General features: G+C 42.2%; 1 protein-coding gene and 1 long non-coding RNA gene across 14 annotated transcripts in view; one reads left to right on the top strand and one right to left on the bottom strand.

Annotated features, from left to right (window-relative positions):
- The window catches only part of Foxp1 (forkhead box P1), a 414,133-nt gene that overhangs the window by 126,071 nt on the left and 260,600 nt on the right, over positions 1-27,462 (top strand). The gene's annotated exons all lie outside the window — the stretch shown is intronic.
- Positions 9,286-25,406, bottom strand: LOC141411531 (uncharacterized). Its single transcript, XR_012436355.1, has 4 exons — positions 25,070-25,406; positions 21,809-21,938; positions 9,577-9,631; positions 9,286-9,393 (listed from the first exon to the last, which is right to left on the bottom strand). It is a non-coding gene; the product is annotated as an uncharacterized lncRNA (long non-coding RNA).

Genomic DNA, 27,462 nt, shown 5'->3' with positions numbered 1-27,462 from the left:
CAGAGGTAGATTTCTATTGGAAAGACGTATTTAAGTAGAAGGGCGCAGAATTACTGGTTCATATCTTGTACTTGTAAGGGAGGATATCACTTGCCTAATGGTGTGATTGATTTTTTTCATCCCCTGTCACTTTAGAATAACACTTTACATACTTTCAGAAAGAGCTGAAGATGCATGACAAACCAGGGACATTTATCTGCCACCTCACCAATGCTTCTTTGCCCTCTTGAGATATATATATATATTTTTTTGAGGGGTCTGAGCTAATGTTATTTGCCCTGTCACAACCCAGTCACATTGGACCCCATCCTTTCTAAGACCGGGTTACAGGATAAAACTCTCATCCCTCTTAGTTGTTAAGACAGAATTTCTATTCATTCTGAGCATAAATCCTTTGCATAATATTTTTACGCTTGTTTTCCTCCTGGATGTAAACCTTTATTTGGCACATTCTCTCTTCAGAGGTGGGATTGACTTTTTAGGATAAATGAGAATTTTGGAAGTAATTACCCCCCCTCTTCCATTTAGATGGGTCTCACCATGGCCAAGTCCCAATAACACCTTTATTTAAAAAAAATTTTTAGAGCAGCTCACGTGGTGGTATCTTGGTCTGCCTTGTCTTAGAAGGACATCATTTTTGCACATCAGTATTAACAATTCAAACACCCTGAAATGCTAATAGCACTAGTAAGCTTTTAATTCCATGGAATTTATTGCTTGCTGTATTTCCATGAATTTATAACGCTTTGATTCTTAAGAGCCCCATTTAATCAGTTTTGCCTGGCACCGAACATAATAAACAACTTGCTGGTGAAAAAAGGGCCACTTGGGGGAGGCTGCTAACAAGGAAGTTAAATGCTTCTGCCACTGGCAGTTTCTTTGCTGTATTTTTCATGAGCCATAATGTACTTTGCTGGCTTTGGAGCGGTGGTTAAACACAGTGACAAACCGAGCCCACTCCAACACTCCTAGTTCAGACTCTGCTAGGTGTTTTTGCAAAAAGCACAGAAGAAATCAACGCTTTTAATCTTACTTTTTTTTTTCCTCTCACTTAATGACTTCTCATACTTTTTCATTATCTTTACCTTAATCTCTTAGCATATGATTTATGGACTGGAATGGTGAGTGATATTTGTGGGCAAAACCAATCATTAAAGGCTGTTAAGGAACATTTATTGTTTATTTGGCTGCCTGTCTGTAAAAGTACACATGATGGCCCTAATAGCAAAATATCAAATTATCAAGTGCTTTAAAGCAGAAAATGTCATTTGTTTCTCAAAACTGCACCAACTTTGTATAATTGCCCTTTTAATTATCCCTAGTGGCCCATGAAATTTGCAAAATAGAGCATCAAAGGTTTGATTTACTTACATGTTGCACTTTGGCGGGATTCTTAATGAATATTGTTTAGCTGTAATGCTGAGATGAAAACGTGTAAATGTTTATAGTGAGGGCTTATTTGGGGGAGGGAGGAGTTAAGTAATAAAACTGAATCAACTGGCTTTCTCACGATGGAACAATGTGCTTATATTCTTGAACCTAACATTTTGAAAAATCCTTTTTATAGTGGGATTTTATTGCTAATTCAGGTCTAGATGAATGCACATTAAGTTGAGTTTGGTGGTCTCTCTTTTTTTTTTTCTGCCTAGTTGAGTGATCTCATTACTTTCCCGGGGACTTTGAGAAATAATTTGTTTGTTTCCTGGCAATTTTGCATTGGGGCCACCTGCTTCTTGAGAACGTGGAGTGTGCAAGATAACATTCTGAACTGGATCTGTCAAAGTTTGTCTGTTGGAGGTGGCTTTTGCAATTGCAGACCCTGTGCACTGATTCCAGACTGAGAGTTTCTTTGCATCCCTGCAGCTGAGTAAGCATTTGCGGTTTCCTGGAACTGTTGCGTTTGTGCCACCTTCCTAGAAGTTTTGTACGCATTGTCAGGTGCCATGAAATGAAAAAGCAAGAATCCACTCTGAGTAGCGGTGAGCCTGGGAGGGGCCTGTCGGGAGATGGGGCTGCAGAGCGAGTTTCCATCTGTCTGCTTTCTGTTAACTTCCCAGATTTTTGTCTTCATTCTGCCGAGATGAACCACAGGACTACACCTTGGATAATAAGAGAAGTAGTGATACGGACTAGTGATAGGGAGACCCTGGAATTTGATTGCAGGCTGGCTCACTGGGCACAGGAAGCTCTATTGGTTCTCACTGATAGAGATATTAAATAATCCTCTTGGGTAGGTGGACACCTGTGGATCATCACTTGTTCCATGTCCTCAGGTTGACAGGGCACCAGTGATAACTGCCCATTGGGTGTGGCATGCCTCCTTGCATTTTCCTGGTCCTTTGATGGGAATGTCACAAGGGACAGAATGAGGGGACTAACAGAAGTCCATAAGATTACATCTCTCATTTCCCCTTTATCTACCGCCTTTTCACTCTGTTGGAGGGCCTGTGTGACTTGTGTCCAGAAAGCCATGTTGGTTGTTGCCTGGTTACTTGTTCTTCTCAGAGTAATGGTAAGGAGATTGTTTTCTCTCTCTGGCTCCTTTGGTGTGGTAGGAAAGAAAATCAGGGTCAATTTCTTGGCTCAGCATGTGTGGAGGGGTTCTCTGTTACACCACATCCACTTGTCCATCTTTCCTGGTCCTCTGACGCTTACATTGCCTACTGAATTCTCTGAAATGGTTTTGCCAGGTGTTCAGCACCTCGCAATGCTGTATCTGACGTTTGGAATTATTTTCTACCTCCTTCATCTGGCTGATGCTCACCTTAGAAGCTGAAATAATTTTATAATCATTAACACAGAGACAGTTTTAAGCAATCTGTGAGCCCTGTCTACCTGAAGTGAGAATGTTCACCTTGTTCATCCTCTTTTGTCTGACATAATTTTACCACCCTTTCTATTGTGTCTTTTGCAATCTGTGTCTCTCTTCTTGCTTTCAGTCCATGACCTTGTCCTTCACATCAGCAGGTCTGTGCACAAGCCCATGTGGACAGGATTCTATGTCTTCCTGTAGCCTCTGATGATTCTAGAACTCTGGATCTTAAGTCCTTCTCCTTTAGTTTTTTTGTTTTTTGTTTTTTTTTGTTTTTGGATTGTCTTCCATCTGATTAACTATATGATTTTCTAACATCAAATCTCTTTTTCACATACACCTTTGTTGAGAGCCACTCAGAAGTCAGGATTGCTGGTTGTCTTACTTCCAAGGTCAGGACACATCACTATGTAATGTAAAGACAAAACAGGGTTATAAAATGTATGACATCTTTTTGATGCTTACTATAAATAAGCACACACATGAATGCATTATATATTATAAACATAGGATAAGCATATGTCTTCATACACACAACATATAATGCAGTATAGCATGACTCACAAAAATCCAAATATCACTTCTGATGCATTTATGGCTGTGAGAGCCAACTTAAAGTTCTTTGATGAAGAATCAAGTTCAATCCTGTGATTGTGTACCTATGGCTGAAGGTTAAACCTGATTTGGAAAGAGCATCTGGAGTCCAAAACTGTGAACCTCTTTGGTTGTGAGTCATGAGCTGGTGCCTCTTTCACCCTCCTCCATGATTGTCCCATATCCAGGATGATACATGCTACTGTCAGCCTTACTTCTTTGCTTGCTGATGTGTCTCTGCATCTGGCCTCACAGCCTGAACCAATTTGATGGATTTCAGAACCAAGTACCCCTGCACTCTGCCTGCTTGTAGGTAGAGGTGATATCCCAGTGTTTTGCTCTCCATGACCTCTTGCAATGTCGAGCCTTGCTCTTAACTCTGGCAACTCACCTGGTTCCTGAGGTACCTATGAACGAGCTCCTACCTTTTGCTGCCTGGAACCGGACCTGTGTTGGCTTCCCCACCTCCCCCTAGGTTCTGATGAGGTTTGTCCTTACCCGGTGTTTGCCATTTTGTTCTCAGTTCCTTCATATTGTCATCAGCCCGCTCATGCCTGTTGGTGTACGTCACCAGCCCCACCATTAGCAAGCAAATGACTATCAGGACAGCAGCTAGCTTGGAAGCCTGTGCCTGTTCCTGTCCTACAGTGTCCTGTATTTTCTGTCTGTGCCTCCTTGTGTATGAGAGAGACAGATTATAGGACCAACCAGTTAGTTGCTTTGGTGTCTTTGTCTCCGTTCTGGCTGGTTCCCTTAGAGGAAGCCCTGTAGTTGGCTGTAGGAGCAGCTGTGTGGCTGTGCACTAGTGTGGAGGGAGTATAGCAGTGGGTGAGCTGGATCTGGTAATGGATTTGCCTCAGAGCTTAGTACCTAGGGATTTCTGCTACTCAGAGCCAGTCTGTTTTTCAGTTCTTAGGTTTTTGACATCCTCACTTTGCTTTCTTACCTCTTATGCTTTATCTTACCCCCACCTCTGATTTCTTATGAGATCACCTGTAGCAGTTCCTGGCACAGTGCTAAGAATGTACTCAGTACATCTGACACATACTGTTGCTTTTGGCCAAAATTGTGAGGCCAAAGAGAAGCAGTCTAGAAATTTCTTGAGAGAAAAAAGATGGCAGAATTTATTGTTTTCTCTTTGTTTCCTTCTTAAAACATCTCTAGATTCCTGGCGTGGTAGCTAGCACCTCGCAGAGCAGAGCAGGACTTGTCTGAAACCTGGGTCTGGAGCATTTGAATGTGTACGAGTGCAGGCTGTGAGTCCGAGGGGCTGCATGTGCATCCTAGCTCTGCATCCTTCTAGCCATGGGATCTTACGCAAGCTCCTTGACCATTCTGAGCTGCTCTTCCTTGTCGGTAACATAGAGACGTGATACTTGTTTAAAACAGACTACTGTGAGAATCAAGTACAATACTGAACGTAACAGTATAGAAAGGGCCTAATGCACACTGAGCACTCAGTAACTGTTATGGTTTATACTGCTCAGAGTGTCAATGAAACAGTTATCAATCACCTAATTCTTACCTCCAGCCAGACTAGAGGATAACCATAGAAAGAGAAGCTTTGTGTTTGGAAATCCAGAGCAGAAAGCTGCTGATGAGAGCTTTGGGATCTCTCCACCCTTCCAGTACAGTATTCAGCAATCCTGCTCAAGAGGAATGAGGGACAGGTGCCAAAGCAATTAGGGAATACAGTCAGATCTCTAAGGGCCAATGCTGTCAGAGTTCTTAGACTGCAGAATTGAACTTGTCTCTAAAAGCCCATTCGTGGCTCTCCATCCCTGATGTCAAGATTTTATGGGTCTTGCATTTCTCATCCTCATTTGACTGCATTTTGGATATGGGTTTTACATTTGTTGGCAGTTGACCATACATACTCCATGGGTCTTGGGAATTGATGTGTTTTGAAAACCATCACTTTTGTTTAGCTTTCCAGAAAGAGTGTAATAATCTTGTCTTTCTAGATGTCATTCCAGGGCATGTTTCCAGATGTTTGGTATCCATGATAAAGTGATAAGCCCTGGGGGAGCTCGATCTTAGGGGCACCAATGCAGTTACATTCTTTATTAGCTCTAGATGCCCAAGTTCTTCCCCATAACTCTTTGGACTTACAAATCAAGGTCATATGGAAATGTTAAGTTCACAAAATAGGATTTTTCTAGATAGATGCCATCTTGTATTCTGGGGTTTCTTTGAGTATGCTCAACCTTGTTATTATTAATTAGTTTGGAAGTGGCCCTTTGAGAAGTGGCCACGTCTATACTGAGGCATAGTTTCTGTGTGGTAGAAGTGGGTTTGTAGAACAGCTTTATGTGGAAACATGGGTCACCATCATTTTCTCAGAGATGATTTCTCTCTTTCAGATTAAATTAGGCCCTGAATTTTCCTCTGGTACTTACATTATAAGTGATTATTTCTGAAACTATTCTTTTAGCATTTCTACAGAAGTAGCAAGTTTCTAGAAGGTCAGGAAGAGTAGGTACTCCAGGATCTGGTGTGTGGTAAGACTTAACATACATAGTTGTTAACATTGACCCGGAAGGGAGATGAACCATTTTATTCTTTCCTTACTGGACATTCTCCATGATGGCTGTGTTTTATTTAATTAGGATGGAACACAGGTACATTGAACAGAACAGTGATTTCATCCAGAGATTGGTAAATTTTGGGGGATGGGGGGTGGGAAAGGGACTGAGTGAATATTTCAAGCACTGCAGGCTATCTACAGTCTCTGTCTCAAATGCCCAGCTCTGCTATTGAGGCAGGATAGCAGCCATTGACTGTACTGAAATGATGGGATGTGACTGTGTCCCAATAAAACTTCATGAAAACGGGCTTCAGGTTTGGCTTCTAGATGCAGTATGTAGTCCTCTGGCTTAGTCAATTGGGAGAGAGCAGTATTCTGTTTAACAAAATAAAAAGTCTGGGAGCAGGCCCCCTAGGGCAGGTTCAGGTACCAAGAGTCTGAGTACACTCTTGGTTTTCCACCCACCATCTTCAGCTCATAGCTTTTGTTCTAGTGGTCACAAAGTTGTCCTTTGTACATCTAGACATCAAAGACATGCTCTAGGCAGGGAGGAAGTAAAAGAGCAAAGGACAAAGAGAACCGCTTGCACACACACACACAGATTTCACTGCTTTTAAAAATGAGATCTATGTTAACTGCATTTGCCTTACCGTTCGGGCATCAATGTTCTTCCCTGGAATGTCTCTGTCTCATCAGCCAAGGCTGTTGTATGGCTGCTTCCAGGGATGAGAGCCGTGACTTTAATTGAACAATTTGAGCATGTTGTTGCCCAAACAGAATTGAGATTCTGGTGGTAAGGAAGGAAGGCAAGTGTAAATTTGGAAAAGAACTAGAAATGTCTACTTTGCTATGGACTTGAGCTGGGTCTCCATCGCAGGTGCTGAGGGTTAGATAGTTACCTGTCAAGCGTAAGAGGCACTGGGTAAGCACCTACTGGGCAGTCCCCATGATCTTGGCCTCACTGTCCTCAACTTTAAATCAAAAACAATTAGAACATGCTCTGTGTTGTTGAGAGGGGCAAGTTTAGAAAGGTGTGTGAAGCACTTAGCTCTGCACCAGCGTATAGTAAATGCTCAAAAAATGGTATATGTCATTATTATGTACACATTATCAACACTTTAAATGTACAAGTTATGTTATCTCCAGTTGTTCTTTCCAACACAAATATGTTTTCTGTGGGTCTGGGATTTGAACTCAGGGCTTCACATTTGCAAAGCAGGTGTTCTACCGCTTGAGTCACACCTCCAAGTCCCTTTTGCCCTGGTTATTTGTGGGCAGGGGTGTCTCACAAAGTTTTGCCCAGTCTGGCCCTCAACCTCAATACTCCCAATCTCAGTTTATCAAGTATCTAGGATTAGAGGTATAAGATTTGTTCCTATAAAAGCAGAGGAAGCCAGGCAAAGTGGCTCACATCTATAATCCCAGCGATTCGGGAGACAGATCAGGAGGATCGTGATTCAAGGCTGTCCTGACAAAAATTTAGCAAAACCCCATCTCAATCAATAGACTAGGCATGATAGCACATGTCTGTGGTTCCAGCTATGGGAGGTGGAGGTAGGAGGATTGAGTTCTGAGGCTGGCCTTCAGCAAAAGTGTGAGACCCCGTCTAAAAAATAGCTAAATGCAAAAAAGGGCTGGGGGCATGGCTCAAGTGGTAGAACAACTGCCTAGCAAGTGGGAGGCTCTGAGTTTACACCTCAGTACCACCAAAACAAACAAACAAACAAATGAACAAAAAACCAAAAACCAAGAGAAAAGTGAACAGAAATTTTTAGATTCACATAAGTTGTGAGTGATGACTGGGGGGAATTTCTCCTTATAGTTACAGGCATTCCAGAAGATCATGAATATTTTAAAATAGATCCCAGACTGAGAAGACAGCGAAGTTTGAGATAACTCACAAAAGAACAAGAGAAACCCAATCCCCCAAATCCTGACTGTTTTAGCCCCTCCCAGCAGCTGTTGCTATGTCCTGAGTTCCTGATTCCGTTTTATTGTTCTGTTTTTGTTTTAAACATATATAAATCCCTGGCAGGTGTGGCACTGGCTGGGAATGCTGGCTCCTTAGAGGATGGTTCCTCTGGGTAGGTACGTGGCAGAAAGCCCCATGTTTATCTCCTTGCATCTGCCTTACTCTGACCAGTGCTGGTGAGGAGAAAGGTGTGTTCATGAGCAGTGGGATGGAAACACACTGGCCCTGGACACTCCTGGCTGAGATGCTCCTGATTGTACATGAACCCCTTTTGGGACCCCTTAACCTCTTCTAGCCACTGTGTGAGAAGTCCTTTTTCAGGTGTATTACTAATGACAGGTTTTACATCTGTTTTCCAAAGGTAGCCATTTTCAAAATGGCACCCTTCAGCTACCCTGAGCATCAGACTTCAGCTTACTAATAGAGAACCTTCTCTGGGGCTCCAGATGTGGGTCAAATTATGAAGGTGAGGACCTTACTAAGAGAACAGTTGCAAGGTTTATACTACAACCAGTCGCTATCCTACAGTAACCACCTAAGCGTCATTTTGAAAAAGCAAAAGCCAAGGCTCAAATTAGCAGAGCCCCAGCGGAAATCTGTTCTTCAAATCCATTACACAGGAGATGAGCTGGGTAAATACCGAGGACTCTCCATTTAGACTCTGACCCTCACTCAGCATGGGGAGTGATTTGTTTCCCACGTTGGTTCTGTGCCCACCTTTTTGCGAACCTTTTAATTTAAAAGAGACAGTGATTAATGATGCTTTTGATCTGCTGACTTTTTTTTTCTTTGAAAGGGCAGCCTCTTTCTTTTCTACATAAATTTGATGTTGAAAGTAAACCGTGGGTATAAAAAGTATATTGCTTATTTATTTCTAGAGGTGTTAGCTATTGAATGAGCCCCTCTTCCCTGCCCACAAAAATGGGTTGTCCTGGCTTTTATAGGCCTGGCACCTCTGAGATCATATCTTTTTGTATTCTTAGCCTTCAGTGTCTGGTAATGTGGTGGGGACTTGACAAATATTTGGCGAGTGAGCAAATGGATGAATGAATTAATAAATAATACTTAATAATTAGGGCTTATATGAAGGGCGGTTCTAGAAGGTATATTTCCAAGTAACTTGTGGACCTTCTTATTGCAAAAGACGTGTATTCTGTAGACCATGAAGTAGGTTTGTTTTGAACCTGCACTGATGCAAATAAAGTAATTCCCAGTGAAAGATCTTTCTGCTTGCTCCCCTGCATAGTACCTTAGTGTGTCTTGCCTGGCCTGGAGTTCAGGTCACCAAGAACCACAGTCATTCTGAAGTTTGAATTTTTTCACAGTTGATCCTGAGTAACACACCTTTGGTCTACACAGCACGCTGACCAATCTCGGAATTCTGTGCTTTTTTTATTATATAATACTTTGGTTCAACTATGTCAGAAATAAATCTTTTTTCCTTGTAATCTGCCAGTTTGCTCAACTTAATTTTTTTCTTGCGTAAATCTGTGGAAAGAGTACAAAAATTAGTTTTAGTTCCAAATTGCAAAACTGAAAACTGAAGTTAAAAGAAGAAAGATTTTTAAAAATTAATGTGTTTTATATGGTTTTGAAAACTTAGTGATAATTTACTAAACGTGGCATTATTTATGTGGGTTTATTAAATATAGAATAGAGTCAAAAACTTACCATGCTGTCAGATCATTACTTTGAATACCCACAGCTCAGCATGGGGCCTCTATTACTGTGAAAAGCATAAATGACAGTGCAGTTAGTCCCCTCCATCCTTGTCCTGCACTCTGTGATGGGGCTCTTTCTGTTTTACCTTAATGTGGCCAGGGACTCCTGCCTCACTTAATTTGAGGGTTCCCAAAAGAAGAGCATGCAGAGTTAATGCTTTAATGAATTCTAAACTTTGCACTGGGTGTCAGTTGTGTAGTGGAGAGTTCCTAAGGATGAGTGGGCATACCTCATTTTCTTCACCAACTGGAAAGGTGGTGGGCTGGTTTCACCGGGGCCTTTTACAGGATCATTCTCACCTCTGCCCATACATTTCCACCTGTAAATAGTCATGTCCCTACACCTGCAGTGTGGAGTCTGTGGTTCCTCTTTCCAGCTGTCCTATCTCATTCTCTAGAATGCATTTCTGCCCTGAGAGGGGCAGAGTTCATATAACATTTAAGGTGACCCCAAAAGGTCGTCAGTGTCAGGTTCCCCTGAGAGGGTACATTTTTGCCTATATTTCATTGTGAATAATGGAGGAAATACACAGAATGGTACATTTTGATTTTGGAGATTTTTCTCAGTTATGTGACTGTCGTTACACGTCATCCTTGTAGGGCATGCCTAATTTGTGTCATTTTCTCATTTTTCCACCCTGGATGTGTGTGTGTTACTGTTCACTTCCCTCTGAATTTGCATGTTAGGATTATCCAAATTGTAGGTTATAGAAATCAGTCCAAATATGAAATAATTAAATTTAATAGCATCACACATGGAGTTTAGGAACAAATGAATTTTTAACAGACTTCATCTTAAAGTATAAAACTCAAAGATGTAGAAGAGTTGGCAAAAGTGACCCATCAAGTAAATTCTTTGACACAACACAGCCACAAGAGCCCTCCACTTACAACAGAACAAGATATAGTGTGCCTGTTACAGCTTGCGTCTTCTTGCTTCTTCCCTAGACAGGAGGAAGTGGTCCCTGCCACCTCTTCCTCTACCTTCTGGCCCTAGTAGCTTGGTGCCTTGGGCCTTCTGCAAGATTCACCTCTGCCAGGTTACTCACCTGTTGAGGCTCTCTTGTCTTAGGAAGCTTTCAACTACCCGGCCAGTGGTGTTTACAGCGCCTAACGTTAGCGCCTAACGTTAGCTCCCTGAGATGTCTGTTAGTTAACATGAGGTTCTGAGTGGTAGACACCGCCTCCTATGTGGACATGGCATTGATTTGTAGACATTTTTATTTTATCAGAAACCTGTGTCAGTTACCATTGTCATTCTTATCATTGTTCATCTTCAGTCCTTCTAGTCTAGCTATAGAAAACTGGTCGTTGACTGGAGTGGGTCCCTTTTGGCAGATATCGTTAAGGGTTAAGCTTCTGGCAACATAAGGATCAGAGAATTGGGAATGTAATTATTTGGGGCTCATTCTTCACCATCCCAGTGGAGAAAAATAAGAACAATAGTAAGAATAAGAGCAGCTTGTATGTAGAGAGTACTTGCGCATGCCAGTTTGGCAAACCACTCTGAATCCTTTATTATATCTCTTCTTTTAAGCCTCATATTCACGTCCTAAGGCTGTTGCTGTCTGCACCAGTTTACAGATAATAAAATTAAGGTCCAGAGAGGTGTACCAGCCTCTGCTGGGTCACACAGTAGTGATGTATCTGCATGTTAAGCCTGGGCTCCCTGGTCTCTGTAGGAAGGCTCTGAGTGTCATGCTCACTCCTTCCAGGACAGCTCATCCCACTCTTCAGAGGGTTCTGGTTAGAAAGTTTTCTCTTGTCAGAATCTACTTTGTGGCTACCATCAGTGGTAGGTTTGGACACAGAATTATTTCAGTTAGGAAAATAGTTCTGGGACTGAAAGCCCCCATTGGAGCCCCTCTTTCTTCTTCAGTCCCCTCCCACATCCTTGCAGCTTCTGGGCCCTGTTTACTTAACCTCTGAAGTCTTCCTTATGTGCCTTGTCTTTGCCATTGCCTTCCAACTGCGGGATGAATGTTGGCTCTGCATGGCCTTCATGGCTGTTCGTTCCCTGGCCCTGTCTCTCTGTCTGCCTTTTGCTCCTCCATCTTCATCTTCCACAAAATACGTGGGTGCCATGTGTAGGACTGGTGCTCCTTCAGGAACTCAAGAGAGACAGAGGCATGCTTATGGAGCTTACATCAGACCACTTATTCTATCCTCCTTGTGCCCTGCCTTTGAACTTTTACAGCTCATGTTATTACTTCCTTCCATTTTGGATGCCAATCCTCCTCTTTTTTCTCCTCTACCTATTAACGTCCTACTCATCCTTCAAGGCTTGGCTCAGATATAACCTCTATGAAGCCTTTTCAATTGAACGCAGCCTGTGTGACTCACTCCTTTGTCTGGGCTCCCACAAGTGTGTGTTTGTATTTCATTATAACCTTTGTTCAAGTCTGCTCTGTATTTTAGTGTGTTCTTTTCAGATTTGAAAGCCACAAATTCTTGCCTGAAGGTAAGAACCTATTTAATTTGGTTTTATGTGCCCCAGAGCTCACTGCTCTGGGTAGTTGTTAGGTGCTTCCTGGATATTATTAAGCTAGGTAAAAGCAATCACCATTTTGCTGAAAGCCTACTGTGCATCAAGACAGCTAGGTATTTTGTGTTTATTATTCTGTTTGCTCCTGCCAACTAGTTTATGAGTTACAGGAATGATTGCTGTCCCCATTTTACTGATGAGAAAACCAAAGTCCAGAATGATTCTGTGTCATAGAACCACTTTTGTTTGTGTCATGGAGCTGGTAAGTGGGAAGACAGATATTTGCACACAGGGCTGCCTGTTTCTGATGTCAGTGTTCTTTTCACCATAGTAGCTGAGGAGGATGTCATAGTGATTTGCCAGGGCCCCTAGAAGTCCAGATGGCTCAATTTCTTCATCCATCCACGTTCTGGAAACTTCCTCTTTTTATTCACTTCCTTTTTGCACATTCTGTATCTTTTGACTGTCTCTCGAACTGAGCCATAAAGAGCAACTAGAAAGAAGATCACTAAGTTATGGATTTGGCCCCTAGTCTTTCTTAAATGACTGTTGGCCACATTTTTATGTTGAATTTAGGAGCAACCCTGACCTAGTTGCATAGTGACACTTGTTCAAAACTACATTTGGCCTGAGGTCTAATAAGCTTAGGTCCCTTCCACGAACCAGCACCAAGCAGACACCACCCCCTAGTTTCATGAGTAACAGGGCATGTTGGATGAATGGCCAATAGCTCCTAATGGACAGGGGACCAGGAAAGGATAGGAAGCACACAGTTCCCAGCACACAGGCAGCTTGGCTTTCAGGACCAGTGCATCACTGCTGCTCCCCACGTTTTCTGTTTTCTTATCAGTCTGCTTGGATGACTTGGACAGGCTGTCGTGTCACATATGTACTCCCATGGCAGTGGAAGGCAAAGAGAAACCTGAGTGTGAGTCCTACCTTGTTTGCAGCACTGGTAGACAGTGATTCCCCAAAAGGAAAGGTGAGAGTTGACTCATTGCAAATTCAGTGACTGCCTGCTGTCCCTGAGGTCTATGTGAACAGTGAAATTTACTATTAGAGGTTTGGAGTCTTGCTCGCTGAAGTCTCAGACTCTGTATCTTGAGCCCCCATTTCTGACCAAGGCCTAACTCTGTCCTTGATGGCTTGAGTAAAATTTTCTCCTCCATATCAGAGCATCTTTAAGGAGCTTGTCTTTGCCTCCTGTGGCTCCATCAAGTAGTTAAGTTACTGGGGACAATACACAGGGTGAGCACCCCGAATCTAACAAGCTGAAATACTCCAAAATCAGAAACACTTGGAACTCCAACATGATGTGGGAAGCACAGAGTTGCACACCTGACCCGTGATGGACTGCAGATAAAACACAGGTATAGTAAGGAAACCATACAAAATTCCTGCAGGCTATATGTATGACACATGAATGAATTAGACTTGGGTCCTATCTGCAAGATAATTTCATTATGGAGACAAAGGTATTCCAAAATCCAAAGGAATCTGAAATCCAAAACACTTCTGGCCCTGAGCATTTCAGACAGGGGATGCTTAACCTGCAAGACATACATACCAAGACCTGTACCTTAGCTCACGACCAAGACTCTCCTTCAGTAAGTCCTAATAAAACTCAGGTGCTAAAAACCCATCATCAAATAATAAAAGAGAAAGAGAGTAAATGCACAATTCATGAGATTAATATAGAGCAGGAAGACAATCTTTTTTTCCTAATAATCTTTACTTTTATATCCTACTTTATGGGGGTGCTGTTTAATTTCATGTTCATTTACTTTAATTACTTCTTGCATGTAGTTTGCAGGGAAGTTTGCCATCTTCCCAACATCTAAAAGATGGCTTAACTCGAGTTTCGCCTCAACCCATTAGAATTAATATATAATAAAATCCAATATGTATATTTCTCATTTTTCTCCTCAAAGGATTATTCATCATAATAGAATCAGTTTTTCCAGGGAGATTGTTATCAGACTTACAAGTCAAATCAGTTGAATGCATTTCTTCTGCTAATAAACAGAGAACCTTTCCCCGGAAGCATCTTCACACCAAATTCTAATAATTCAGTGTTCCCTTGCCTCAAGAGCTCAACCAGTAACTGACCTAGGGAAAAAAAAAAACCCTAAATTTATTAGCCTAAAAGGAGATTGCCGAGATGTAAGAATTTAAGAGGGTAAAACCAAAATGTAAATGTCTAGTATACATTAGATATTTTTAAAACTTAATTTGAGGGGGATAGTTGTAATTCTCCCCCATCCCAACAAGGCATTTTAGGGGACAGATATTTTTGTGCATTTGTTGTTGCCTGAGAGGACAGTGCAGGATGGGGAAAGGCTGTTATCTACTTACTCTAAAATGCCCTAGGAGATAATTGCACTAGAGGGTGTCGTAGACGAGGCAGTGGTGGGTCTTGGCTGGGTGAACTGCTGCCTTTATGTTGATTTGCTTCATAATCTATAGGTCCAGGCCTCACTGTGGGAAGATTTTGGCCATGGACCCATGGTAAGCCCTTACAGGAATGGAGGGGACATCATTCTTTTCAAGTGCATTTATTAAGGACAGGTATGACCACTGAGTCATGACTGGACAGCTGGTGGGCCTACTGGGTCTCCCTAGGAGGTTGTTCTCAGTCTTTTTTGTTTATTTGTTTGGCAGTGGTGGGGTTTGAACTCAGGGCCTTATGCTTGCTGAGCAGGCATTTTACCACTTGAGCCATTCCTCCAGCCATTGTGACCTCCTCTTGCTGCTTGCTCCCAAGTATACCACATGTGGAAGTGCTGAACCTTTTGTCTAGTTCATAACCAAGAAATGCTTTTTTCCCTTTATAAGACATGGCTAATTTGACCCCATGGTAGAGAAATGGCCTTGGGTCTGCTTTTTCCCCGTAGATAAGACCAGCTGTCATAAAAGCTGCGGGCAAATAGAACGCTTGGGCAGACATTGTTGGAATCCAATGGATAAGTGACAGGAGAGAAATTTTTCAGGGCTAAATAGTAAAGCCCTCTTCAGTGTTACAGTTGAAATTCACCTTCTCTAGTATTTTTGCACAAGACTGAGAATAAAAATGGTTATGATTGATGAAGCATTCAGTGTATATCTAACTGTAAGTCGGACTAGAGGGACTTTTAAATCACCCAAATGAAAGATTGTATTATCGTGAACATTAATATGTAACAGTTAAGAATGTCGTTGCTTATCACAAGTCCTGCTTTCACTGGGCTCTATGAGGCCAGCCAACCAAAAAGGAGAAACTTTTAGCAAATGCCAGTCCTTAGGCCCGTCATGAATGAGGCCAGCCCTATAATCATGACTCTTAATGGTGTATTTATTTTTGCGCACCCAAGCCATCTGTAGATTTTAGTCACATCGTGAGGGGAGGGGAGGCTCCAAGATGTCCCCTGATAGTGGGAAGAGACAGGTAGGGTTGAAACCACGGGGAAGAATTTACTTTTGGTATATATAAGAAGTGATGGAGAAGGGCAAATACCAGACAGTAATTGTTAAGGGCATGGAGCGTAACTTAATAAAATATTTACAGTTTTTAAAACATTTCTTTAGATTTGCCATTATTTATGTGGTTGACAAACTGTTAACTGTTCATCCCTAGAAAGCTAATTGAAAAGGATAGAAATTGGATCATTTGTATCTGTTTCATCTGTCAAAAAGTAAAGCCTTTTCCTTCAAATTTATCTAGAGTATATAAAATTTGAACTATGAGCAGAAAATATTTTCAGATTACCTCTTTTCTCAATACTGAGAGAAATTCAACTCCTTCCATTCATAGTGTATAAAAATATAAATGTGAATGTACATCTGTGTATTTAATTACAGATTAAAAATGGGCAAATAACTTTCTCTTTTTTTATTTGGCATATTCATTCTGTGAACATATATCATCAAAGTTTTCTTTTTGTTTCTGTCTACTGTGACACCAAGACCAGGTGGATGACCTCATTACACTTAAAGAATTACAAAAAATATTTCATGTCAGAACCAAATGTTTGAGTGACTTGTAGAGAGGAGAGAGAAAGGAGAAACAAGGAATGACATGTAATGAGTACTTGTGAGTGCTGAGTACTCTTAGGGATTTCATGATGATGTAATTCGTTAGCATTAAATATATAGGTAATGATGGTGCTGCTAGCAGATAACAATTAATGAACACTCTCTCTGTACCAGGTAAGAACTTGGACCTTGTCATTTAATTCTCCCTGGAACCCAGTAAGGTCATTTCATGTAATTTTAATATAAACCTGAGGTTCAGCGAGGTCATGGTAGTTACCCAAGATCACTCAGCAGGACTGACAAAGTCAGGTTAGCTGATGCCTCCTGTCATCTTGCAATGTCTAGCTCCCGCCATCAGTGTCTGTTGCTATGCTAACCTGTCTCTTAGTATTTCTAAGCTCTTTTTTCTAACTTGTGCTTCCTTTTGCCAGTTTCCCTTGATGCTTATTTTTCCTTTGCTTTCTGTGTGACAACTTTGGGCAAATAGCACATGTTGCACATTTGGAGCCATGTGTATAGCCATGGTCCTCCTGTGTGGCCAGGATTTCTCTAACAGGGGCTACCCCAGGACATTTTGGTTCACTTCTCTCTACTTCTGTTTGTTCTTTTCACACATTGAAATGATCCTGGTACCCACAAGGGGGCTGCTGGCAGATGGGGTGAGGTGTGTGTGCACAGACCACCTTAGAAAGGTCTTAGGACTGAGGCACTGTTGTTTTCAGGGATTTTCCAAACACCAAGAACTGTTTTCTGCATTGACAAGTTCTCACAGAGCCGTCTCTCAGATGGAGAATTGGTTAATTACACTATATTACTCTGGTTCCCTCAAGGAAGTGATTTTTCTTTTGTCATTCCTAGGATTTAGGATGCATCATTAGCCTGTGTTCACAGAACACCTTACTAACAGAAAACCTCACCAGCAGTGACTGCAAACATAATGGTGTTTATCACGTACCTATCTTGAAGTCTGAGGGTAGGCAGTCCCCAGAGGGCTACAAAAGGACCAGGCCTTTCCTTCCTTCGTGGTGGCATTGAAAGGCACAAAGTGGTTGAGGAGACAGGGCCATGAGCAAGAGAAAGGGTTCTCTTTATATTTCTTTTCTTTGATCAAGGAAGAAAACTCTTTCCAGGAATTTCCCCCTTATGTCTTTGGCCTGAACTCAGTTAAATGGTGCTCTCTGACTGCAGGGAAAGCTGGAAAGAGGTTTTTTTTCAGGTTAGGGAGTGGGTAAGAAGGGAGAGCGATTTGTGAGTGGCCATTGTGTGAGTGACCATCCGCAATGAGCATCTTATGGGGAAACACCTCATTCTTGGCCAGCTAAGGTCAGCCTAAAGTCTAGGTAGTCCGGCAACGGCATAATATCACACATAGTGCTACCTTTACAATTGTTTACAATGACGATGCATTTTGGATCCCCACATCATTGCTAAAGCAGACATTTCTTGGTGTGAAGCATGAGGTAAACACAGACACTCTGTTGACTTTCTTTACCAACAGGCTTCAGCCCTTCTCAATCTCTGTGTGTATCACGCAAGAAATCATTGCAGATTGCTTGCTTCCTGTTTGACGCCACAGTTCTGGGTGTTGCGCACTGTGCACCTGGCATTGTGCATGACTACCACCTCCCTCCCCCAGTGATCTTTGGTTCTGTATTTGCCCATTGCAAAAGAAACGTCCTGACAGCTATGATATATTTATAATGTCGTGTGGCTGCTTTTACAGTTGCTTTGTTGCTTCAATACTAATCTTTCTCCCTAAGCTGAAAGATTCATCACATCTGGAGCTACAGTGGAAAGCTCCCTCTGGATGTGTACATTCTGGATTTTTCAAGGAAGGCATAGACTAGGAGCATGGTCACTGCTTAAAAACTAATGTGTAGTGTTAGTCCTGTTTGTAAATGGTATGAGTTATTTGAGCTGATGGAACCCAATTCATTCTGCAGGGTAGTTGATGTCTCAGCAGACACTGTTCCCAGCTGGATGTGGTGGTTTACATCTATAATCCCAGCTATTTGGGAGGCAGAAAAAAAAAATGATACTGCAAATACCTTCTTAAAGAGTTCTCTTAGTCCTAATGTACAACATTAATTTCGCCCAGGTTATGCAATAGTATCCATCCACAGGCTCATCAAAACTGACTTTATAAAACACTATTTTTATAAAAATTCATTGAAAAGATTCAGAGGATGAGTGGACTCTTAAAGAGATCATGACCAAAGCACTTTAAATCTTAGAGAAATTATTAATTTCCATTGAGAAGAAAAAACACTAGAAGCAAGTACCCATCTGGTGAGAATGGAATTCTCTTGACTATGGCGACGTGGCCACACTTCTGAAACTGGGAGTACAAGATGCAGCAGCCACTGGGCATGTGTGGCTATTTCAATTAACTAAAGCTACATAAAATTAACAGTCCCATTCTTCAGCTACCCTGGCCTATCCTGAGTGCTCTGTGACCTCTCTGGTTAGCGGCTACTCTCCTGAACAGTGTGATTGTAGACCGTCTCACTTCTTACAGAAAGTCCTTGTGCTCCATCTTTCTCCAGGTGACTGCTTTCAGTCAGGATCGTTTTCCCAACTAGGGCAATACCTGGGGATATCTTTTGGAGGTGACAAGGGGCAAGGTGCTGCTAGCATCTGGGAATGCTGATTAAGCATCCTACAGTGCACAGGACTGCACCCATGATGAACTTTCCAGCCCCAAACGTCATTAGCGCTGGTGTTAAGGAGCCCTGGTGTCTGGGGTAGGTGGATCCTGTGAGCCCCAGATGCTCAGTTGGAGTTTCAAAGCAACTCTCCTTACTAAGATTTCACGCAGTGTGTATTTTGGATGTGGTATTGGTACTTAGGAGTTTTAAAAAAAAACTGTGGTTAAGTTGGGCAAAGACTGGTTCTAGGGACCCCAGCCCCAGTTAGAGGTGAGAGAGGTTCCCTGAGGGTATCTGGGAAGTCACTTTGACACCCAGTTAGCTGAGGCTGGAGAAATGGTGGGGTTTCTCTTCTTCCTCTGCCTTCGCCCCTCCTCACTTCCCCTCTTCTTTCTGACTGAGCAGACTGGCCATCGAAATCATAATTCCATGAGGTGGGGTGGATTGCTGTTCCAATCCAGGGCAGCCCCAGTAGCCAGGGCATCAGACTGAGCAACAGCGAGGGGCTGGTAGTGGCTTTCCTTCCTCCAGGAATCAATAGAGGAAGTGTGATATCCAAAAGTTAGGTCTTCCAGCCAGACCTGGGTTCTACCACTTTGCATCTGTGTGGTCGAGAGCAGGTTGTTTAACCTCTCTGAACTTCTGTTTCCATGTTTGTAAAATGGGAATGGGTTACCATCAAGAGTGAGTGAGAAAATGCAAGCAAAGTAGCTAGTACCATGCCTTGTATGTTAAAAATAAAGTAACTGGTTGTTTTCATTATGGCGGTTATTATTTATGTTACTATGGTTTCTGGTCCTAAGAAAGACTGAGTGAATTGGGCTGGGGTCCATTTTTGCCCAGGGCGATGGAAGTCAGGGCCCTGGTTGACCTGATGGCTGGGCTGAGGCAGGGATAAAAGTCGCGCAGGAGGCAGGTTCTCACCCACTCTTCCAGCTTAAATGCTAATTACCTGGGAGAACCTTTCTGCTAACCAAGTTAAATAGGTTCCCCCCGACTCTGTCATTATTTTGTCATCTTCAGCCCATGTCTGCTTTCTTCATAGAAGGTGGTGAATTTTGTCAACATATGTTTGTGTGTTCTAACTGCGTTTCTCTCCCTCCTGACTTAAGATTGGTATTAGGCCAAATTAATAACCGAACTCATGGGAATTATTAAGGAAAAGGAGGAGTCCGGGTATAGGATGGAATGGGAATTTTGTATGCTAACTGCCAGTTGCTCAATTTGTAGACTTAAGTAAATCATTAAACCCAAGTCTCAATTTGCCTTATCTGTTAAATGGGGAAATACACTGAGAGTTCCAGGACGCATATATTGTCTTCTGCTTCTGTTAGGTATTTGATAAACGGTAGGGTTTTTAAAAAGTCATTATTAAAAAACTCAACATGAGTAAAACAAAAGGCTGATTTATGAATTTGTTACTTTTCCTCCCCTACTCTTAATGTTACACTGTGAATTCAGGTGCCACATTCAGGAGGCATGTTTTAATATTGAGATCAACAAATTGCCAATTTTAGAACTTGTTGTCTCTTAGGAAAATTTTATAGTTTGTGTAGGGGGTCTGAGATTTTGGTATGCTGAAGGCAAGATTATTTGGTCAACTGGTAGAAATTTGGACATGCAAGTCAATGGGCATTTGTATATGTATATGCATTTCTATAGTAATTTGTGTATATAAGTGTATATATATATTGATTTTAAGAACATATACATGTGATCCTTTACTTACATGTATTTGTATTTATTATGCACATACTGTATATTTTGTGTGTGCCTGTGTGCGCACGCGTGCGTAAGCATAGGAGAGGTGGGATAACATAGTGGTTTGAGTGTGGATTCTGGAGTCAACCTGCCTGAGATCCTGGCTCTATTACTTACAAGTGTGTAATTAACCTGTCTGTGCCTTAGTTTTCTCATATGTAAAACAGAATAATAGTAGTTAACTTACAGAGTTGATTTGAAGATTAAATGAGATAACATGATACTCGTAAGTCAGTAGCACTGACCATGTCACCTACTAAGGTCTCTTGCCATCACTGTTACTGCTTCTAGCTTGCATCTAGTCTCTGTGGCCATGTGACCCTACTCTCCGTTCAGTTACTGTCTTTCTTCCATTTCTAAGGTGGAACATTGTCTTTGGTTCCTCTTGGGTTTCTAGCATCTTTGGAAGCAGTACACAAAGGAATCATAGAAAATCCAGACTAGTGAGATCCTGTTGACCTGTTTTCACTCATCACTCCGCCTTTCTGCTTCCTAACCTTCTCATGGGTTTTTGTGATCAGTGACCATAGACGAAGGCTTCCTCCATCCTGGCTCTGCACCTTCACCCAGTGCCCTATCAGGGAACAGGGAATTAGGTGTTCCTTCCCTCTCCATGAGTTTAGGTCAGCAGGCCCAACACCTGTTGTGTGAGCCAACTGCCTCTTCACCTAGTTAGGAGTTGATCCATCTCTGCCCTAAGCCACAATCACCTGGGTCCTGGAGAAGAGACTTGTCTGTATTTGTTCTAGACCTTTCATTTAGTTTGCTTTGGGATCGTCTTGAGCTCTTTCTGTTCCAGGTGCTGACTTACTAGCAGACAAGGGACATTGCTAATGAACAGATTGTGCAGGATACGTGAGGTCTGTGATTTTGAGTATTAGCCATGAGAGCTTGTTACTTTGTGTGTTTTTAATTGGTTTGTGTTCTTATAAAGTTTAACCTGGCCTTGGAGAGCTCCATATAGAAAACCTTATTTGTTCTGGCTTCCTGTACTGCACCTTTTGTTTGTAAATTACCCCAAGCCAACTCCAGCTGGCTGACAAATAAGGCAACTTCCTTGGCTCATGTAATTGACAAGTTCAGGAGGAGGACTGTCCTCTGTGAGCATTGTTGGAGATCCACCATGCCCTTTAGAGTGGCTCTGGGCTGCTGTGATCTCGCTTCTTTTTCAGCCAGCTTTCTCTTTGTGGGAAAAAACCTAGTTCATGCTTTTAAAGCTTTAGGCAAGCTGGTAGGACAGTCTCACTCTCCCAGGAGTCCCTACAGAATTACAATACCTGAGTATCCTCCTTATGACTTGGGACATGTCCATCCATCAGCCAACCAGTGTGGCCAGCAGAGCGACGGCACTGATTGGTCAGACTTGGCTAACGGCTCCACCCTTTGCAGCTGGGATGCCTCAGCCTCCTGTGAACCAAGAGTGAGAGTGGGGTATGGGTGTTTCCCCAAAGAAAAACCAGGCTGCTGTTATCAGAAGAAAGGGAGCACAGTGGCCAGGCAGGCAAAATGAAGAGCCACTACTGCGCTTCCCTTTGATTTTCATCATGCTGGGGACATGGGGGGGTCTCTCATGCCCGGGGTGTCTGGATTCCACCTCCAGAGCTGCTTGCAGCCCCAGGCCTGGTTTTATTTCCAGCATCAGCACACCTCTGTCTTCCCTGCAGTCATGATACCCTGGTCTTTCCCCTAGAGGTTGGACTAAAAGGCCTTCTCCACTCCACAATCAATGGCATTCCGTAAGGTGTGACAGAGGAGGCCATCTGGCACTTGTCCCACTGTCATCCTTCCCTGCCCAGGGAAAAGGCGCACTGGAGGCAGAAGGTCGCAGCTTGGGGAAGGGCTGCTGTCTCTCAGAAGTGTCACCCCATCTCAGGTCCGCAATGCAGAAACGCCACAAGAGTAAAACACCTGGCAGTATTCCCTGTTTCCCTTTGTGAAGTTTCCCATCAGAATCAGGTCACAGAATAATACCTAATGAAAATGATTTTTGAATAAAATTATAAGTGTGAGTGTTCCACACCATACTTTCCCAAATATTGGATAGATTTTTTTTTTAAATGTTAGCTCTGAGATCACTGGCCCATTTCAATTTTTATTGAAACAAATAAACCCAATAAAAACACTTATGCGGAGAGCTATAGGACCACAATAAAAGAATCACCCAGTATTGAATGTATTGATTTATTTATTTACTCCAACTGGAAAATCAAGTATTGTGTTAATGTATTTTATAAGAATCACACTGCTCGATGAAATGGCTAATTTATTTTAGCGTATACATAAATAGCTTGCAATTTTCCGTGAGACAGGCTAATGAAAACGATGCCATGAAATTGTCTATACTGTGAGGAGTGGCGGAGCGGAGTTATTATTGGATGAGTGCTAAGACGCACTGAACTGGCCATCATATCTTTGAACTTTTGAACTGCTACTTGTTTCGTGTGATTTATTGATTTTGCTATCTGCCCGTTTAACTCAACTTTAGTTTTTGCCCAGCAGTGCAGATAAGTGGCATATGAGATTTAATTTCATGGGTATTTGGGGTTAAAACCTATCTTTAAGAAGAATGCTAAACATGTTTTAATAAAACATGAGTTGCAGGGGTTTTAGGTTTCTGAATGATATGGATCTGTCAAGAGCCAAGGCGACGGTTTAAGAAGCCAGCCCAGAGGTTCCAGGCTGGGGAGAAGTCTTTCTGAGCTGTGGAAGTTTGAACCAGGCCCACGTGTGCATTTTATTTGTTCAATCAGCCTGGCTTCGTTTTTAATTACATGTATCATTTATTCGCCTGCCTGTGTCCTCCTGGGCTATCACATGTTTTGCCTCTGTGCCTGGTACTCGGATGGTTTCTGGGATGCTCCCCTGCTGCCTCTGCGCCCCTTCTGGATAATGCTGAGGTCTTGCTGCTCTTTAAACACCCTCCTCTGAGCACATCACTCAGGGAAACTGCTCCAGAGAGCAGCCGGGCGCTCACCTAGGGGATAAAGACATGGAAGCTTGATCAGCAAGCGGCTGGCTGGCTCGCTGCTGCCCACCTCCCTCCAGATCTGTTCTCTGGTCCCCATCAACTCTAGCCATCCCGCTCATCATCCTGACCTGACCTTTGCTGGGGATGTTTCACAGGCTGCTTGGGGCTTGGGGGCTGGGGGTGGATATCACACTGAGTGATAACAACAGGGAAGCAGCCTGACTTTTTATTGTTGTTTTTGGACCTGCACAACTTTTCTTAAATATGTAACATCTTGGGAACTTGTTACTGATAATATTTTTATTTTATTAGCTGATTGCTAAAGGATGATTTGACAACAGTATTTTATGCTTCCTTTTTTTTCCTTGTGTGTGGGGGGTGGTGGAGGAGGGAAGAAAGAGCTTTATCATGTAAAAGTAACCATCCTAGAGATTTCAGGTAATAAATTTTCAGGCGCATGAACGGCTAAGACTTCACTTAGTGACACAGTGTGTGAATGTGGAATTTTTATGAAGGTAACAGTCTCATTCTTTAAAAATCTGATTTATTTAGAAGGTACTTTTAAATGACCAAGTAATTTTAACCTTCAGGGAAAGATTAGGGGTGTGTGTGTGTGTGTGTGTGTGTGTGTGTGTGTGTGTGTGTGGAGGGGGGTGATTAGTGAGTAGAGAAGGCTTGAATCATTCTAAGCATTAGAAAATTCACATCCCCTTTAATGATTAAACTGGCATGGTCTTTATTTGGATGTTAAAAGGTTTTTCTTAACATTGCAAACATTCTCAGCAAATTTACAGTCAGATATTTGGAAACAGCTTAACACTTAAAAAAAAATAGGACGGCCTATTTGTACTAGGAAACAAAATTAGTGGGAATGGCTAAAAAGACAGGACTGACCCCAACACCATTAGCTAGGGAAAAAAATTCCATTTCATTGCAACTATGTTATTGTTTACCTTACCATACACATCCTAATATGGTTACCTCCCTCTTAGAGCTGGCCAAGCCAGGGTTGAGAGGCCCCCTCTGGGAGAAAGCTCCTAACTGCCTGAGACAATAAGAAACAAACCGTACAACTCCACAAAAGGCTTTCCGGAAAATAAGCGTCAAATAAATCCTACAGAACTCTTGCTTCTGAGCTCTGTATATGCAAACCCGGTTCTTATGCCCTCACTGGTCGGGTTGAGCTAGGCTTGTCTGGAAATGTAAACCATTGCCTTTTCTTTCTTTCCTTTTCTATTCTTCCCCCTTCACTCCCCCCACTTCTGAGGGTCTGTATTCATTCCTCGAGACTTCTCTTTACATACATGTCTCATGAGTTATGTTTCCTGGAGCCTTTTACTAGGAAAATTAAGGTAAGAATGTTGATTTAGCCTGGGACCTTTGTCACTCAAACTAGTGCTCATCACTGATATAGACATTGGGAAAGAAATATTGTCATTGCAGAGGTCTTCTGTGGTCCCCCTCCCAAACAGAGAAGTGCAGTTGCTGCTAATTGTCATGCATGGATTCAGGAAAAGAAAAAAAAAAAATGCCACCAGTTGTGGTGAGCTGAGCAGAGGTGTGTACTCACTGGTGTAAACACTGCAGAAAACACCCGCTCTGTGGCAGCCACAGCAATATGGTCAGAAGGCTTTTTCCTGTCGTTTCTTCCAATTCTTCTGTACTTGGGGTATTTCTTTTTCTTCTCCCTCCCTCTTACTATTTTTTTTTTCCTTTCTTCAACTCTCCTGATCTTTTCCAAATCCTCATGGTCTTGAGGCTTGCCTGTTATTATCTGCAACCAGAACAAAGGTAGGTTGCTCAACTCTGTGCTTCAGGGGAGGGCCAAGTTATTTTGGGAGGGTTGTCTTCCTAATGCATGAGTGGCTGACCTAAAAGGGTTGCGGGGGGGAGGGTGGCGAGCTCATTCTTGGAGCCCAGGGATGAGATTGCTTGCACCGTGGTAGCTTTTATGTAGTGGAGTTTATTTTTATGCAACTTAAAGAAGCGACAGCGTCTTTCGTAGAACGGAATGGACTGGCTACGTCCTGCTCTTCTGCACTGACGTGACACTCATGTGTACATTTCATTAACAAGCTGCCCTTCAGACATTTGGGGATGCTTGAACTTGTGACAGCTGATCAGATTTTCTGCTTCAATTCTACATGGAGTTCATCAACATTAGATGAAAGACTTCGTTGTGTGTTTTCTTTTTTTTTTCCTTTTTCTTAAATTGTAGTAGGAAGGTGTGTTTGGGTGACTGATGCATTACTTTTTTCTTTGGTCTAATTGCTTTAATTCCCTGGACACCTTCACTTATTTCTCAGTTATTTTTGTTCCCTAATTTTGTGTTAATCCGGTGTTCTGTTGGAGCCAAGGTGTAGGACTGCTGCTTTTTTTTTTTTTTTTTAACTAATTGTGCTTTACTGGCTGGCAATACAATACAAAGAGCCAAACGCACGAAAAATTCATCTCCACCAGAAAAGGGGACTGAAATAGAGTGGTGTAGATTCATAATTGAAAACAAGAGCAAATTAAGCCTTGGTGAGGGATATTCCAGGCTATCAATCATAATAAATATGTTTAGCACCGTTGTGTTTCATTCTGTCGTTTTCGGTTTAAGAAAAAAAATCAAAGTCAGTGATTAGAGATGTGGACTTTACTTGTTCATGAGTTCAAACCGCATTAAAAGTGAGCAGTTTGTTCCAGAATCAAGTATGTTGTTCCTAAAACAGATTTGAATATGTACCAGTCCAAAGGCAATCTCGGGTTCATGCCACAGTGCATGGCTTTTTGTGAACATCTCGGCGTTAGCACGGAACTCGAGTGCAGAGAATTTTATTTTACCTTATTGCTGTGGTCTCTGCTTGCACGGTCCTGTTAGTTTCCTGGCTGCAGATCATCTGTGCATGCACTGCAGCCCTGTCAAGGTGAAGCTCTCTGAAAAAGAGAAATCCAATGCATTTAACCAAAATGAGCCTGAACAAGCCCAAAGTTTGCATCTTCCCAAGCTGCTAATGATGCCTGTCGTAAAACATATCCGAGTGGAAGGTTCTGAGTCCAAATAGAACCGAGGACTGCTTTAGAAATATAACTATAGTCTATGCTTTTAAAAAGGTTTATGTTTTACTTTGGGGCCAGAGAGAGGGGGATTGGAATTAGTAGCCTGTAATTAGACGGGGAGATATTCAAATTTTGCAGGGATTTATGTTAGAACATGGAATGGCGGGTGGCTCTTTCCTCATTATGAATCCTCCCCGAACATAATGAGGTTCGTCATTAGTTGATGGAGTGAATTTGCCCTCGCTCTACCTTGAAAGGCACACAATTTACATACTACTTCACAGCCTCAGCTTTAATGGATTCCTCAATGAATAAAATGAAAAGCTACTTTCTTTAAATTTTTGAACACTGTTTAGATAATACGATTTTAATAAGACATTCAATTTGCTTGTTAAGTATATTTGAAAGTGCTTTTTTTTTCATTTTGGGCAAAATATATTTTGGCTTGCTTTGCTGTGTACCACAGGGGTGGTAACCCTCCCAGATTTATAAGCACATAATATGGGGTACCTTGCTAGGAAATGGGGGGGCCTTTTAGGCAGAGAGCTTTCTGCCTGTGAACCTGAGGATTATTGACACGCCATTTTGTGTAGAAAGTCTTCTGATATTAAGTGGTTGTAACAAAAAGGATTGCAAACAAGCTTCTTATTTGAGGCTCTTAGTAGTGTTTTGCATAGACAAAATTTGTGTGCACCCTGACTCCAGCTAGTATTAATAACCTAGTTAGTTACACCTCCTGGTTTGTATTAATGATCTAAGAGCAAAAACTTCCCTGGTGAAACTGCTGTGTGGCTGTGATTCCAGGAGAAATGGAGCTGGAGGCTGTCTGATATGTCATCAGGCCATCAACCGACAAGCGGTCTGGTCTATCCCATGAATTCAGCAACTTTTTCTGGCTCTCTTTCCTCTTTTTGGGCTGGA

Source organism: Castor canadensis, chromosome 10 (genome assembly GCF_047511655.1).
Source record: "Castor canadensis chromosome 10, mCasCan1.hap1v2, whole genome shotgun sequence".
Lineage (NCBI taxonomy): Eukaryota > Metazoa > Chordata > Mammalia > Rodentia > Castoridae > Castor > Castor canadensis.
The sequence above is the reverse complement of the archived record's forward strand: the minus strand, read 5'-3'. Positions and strand labels throughout refer to the sequence as shown.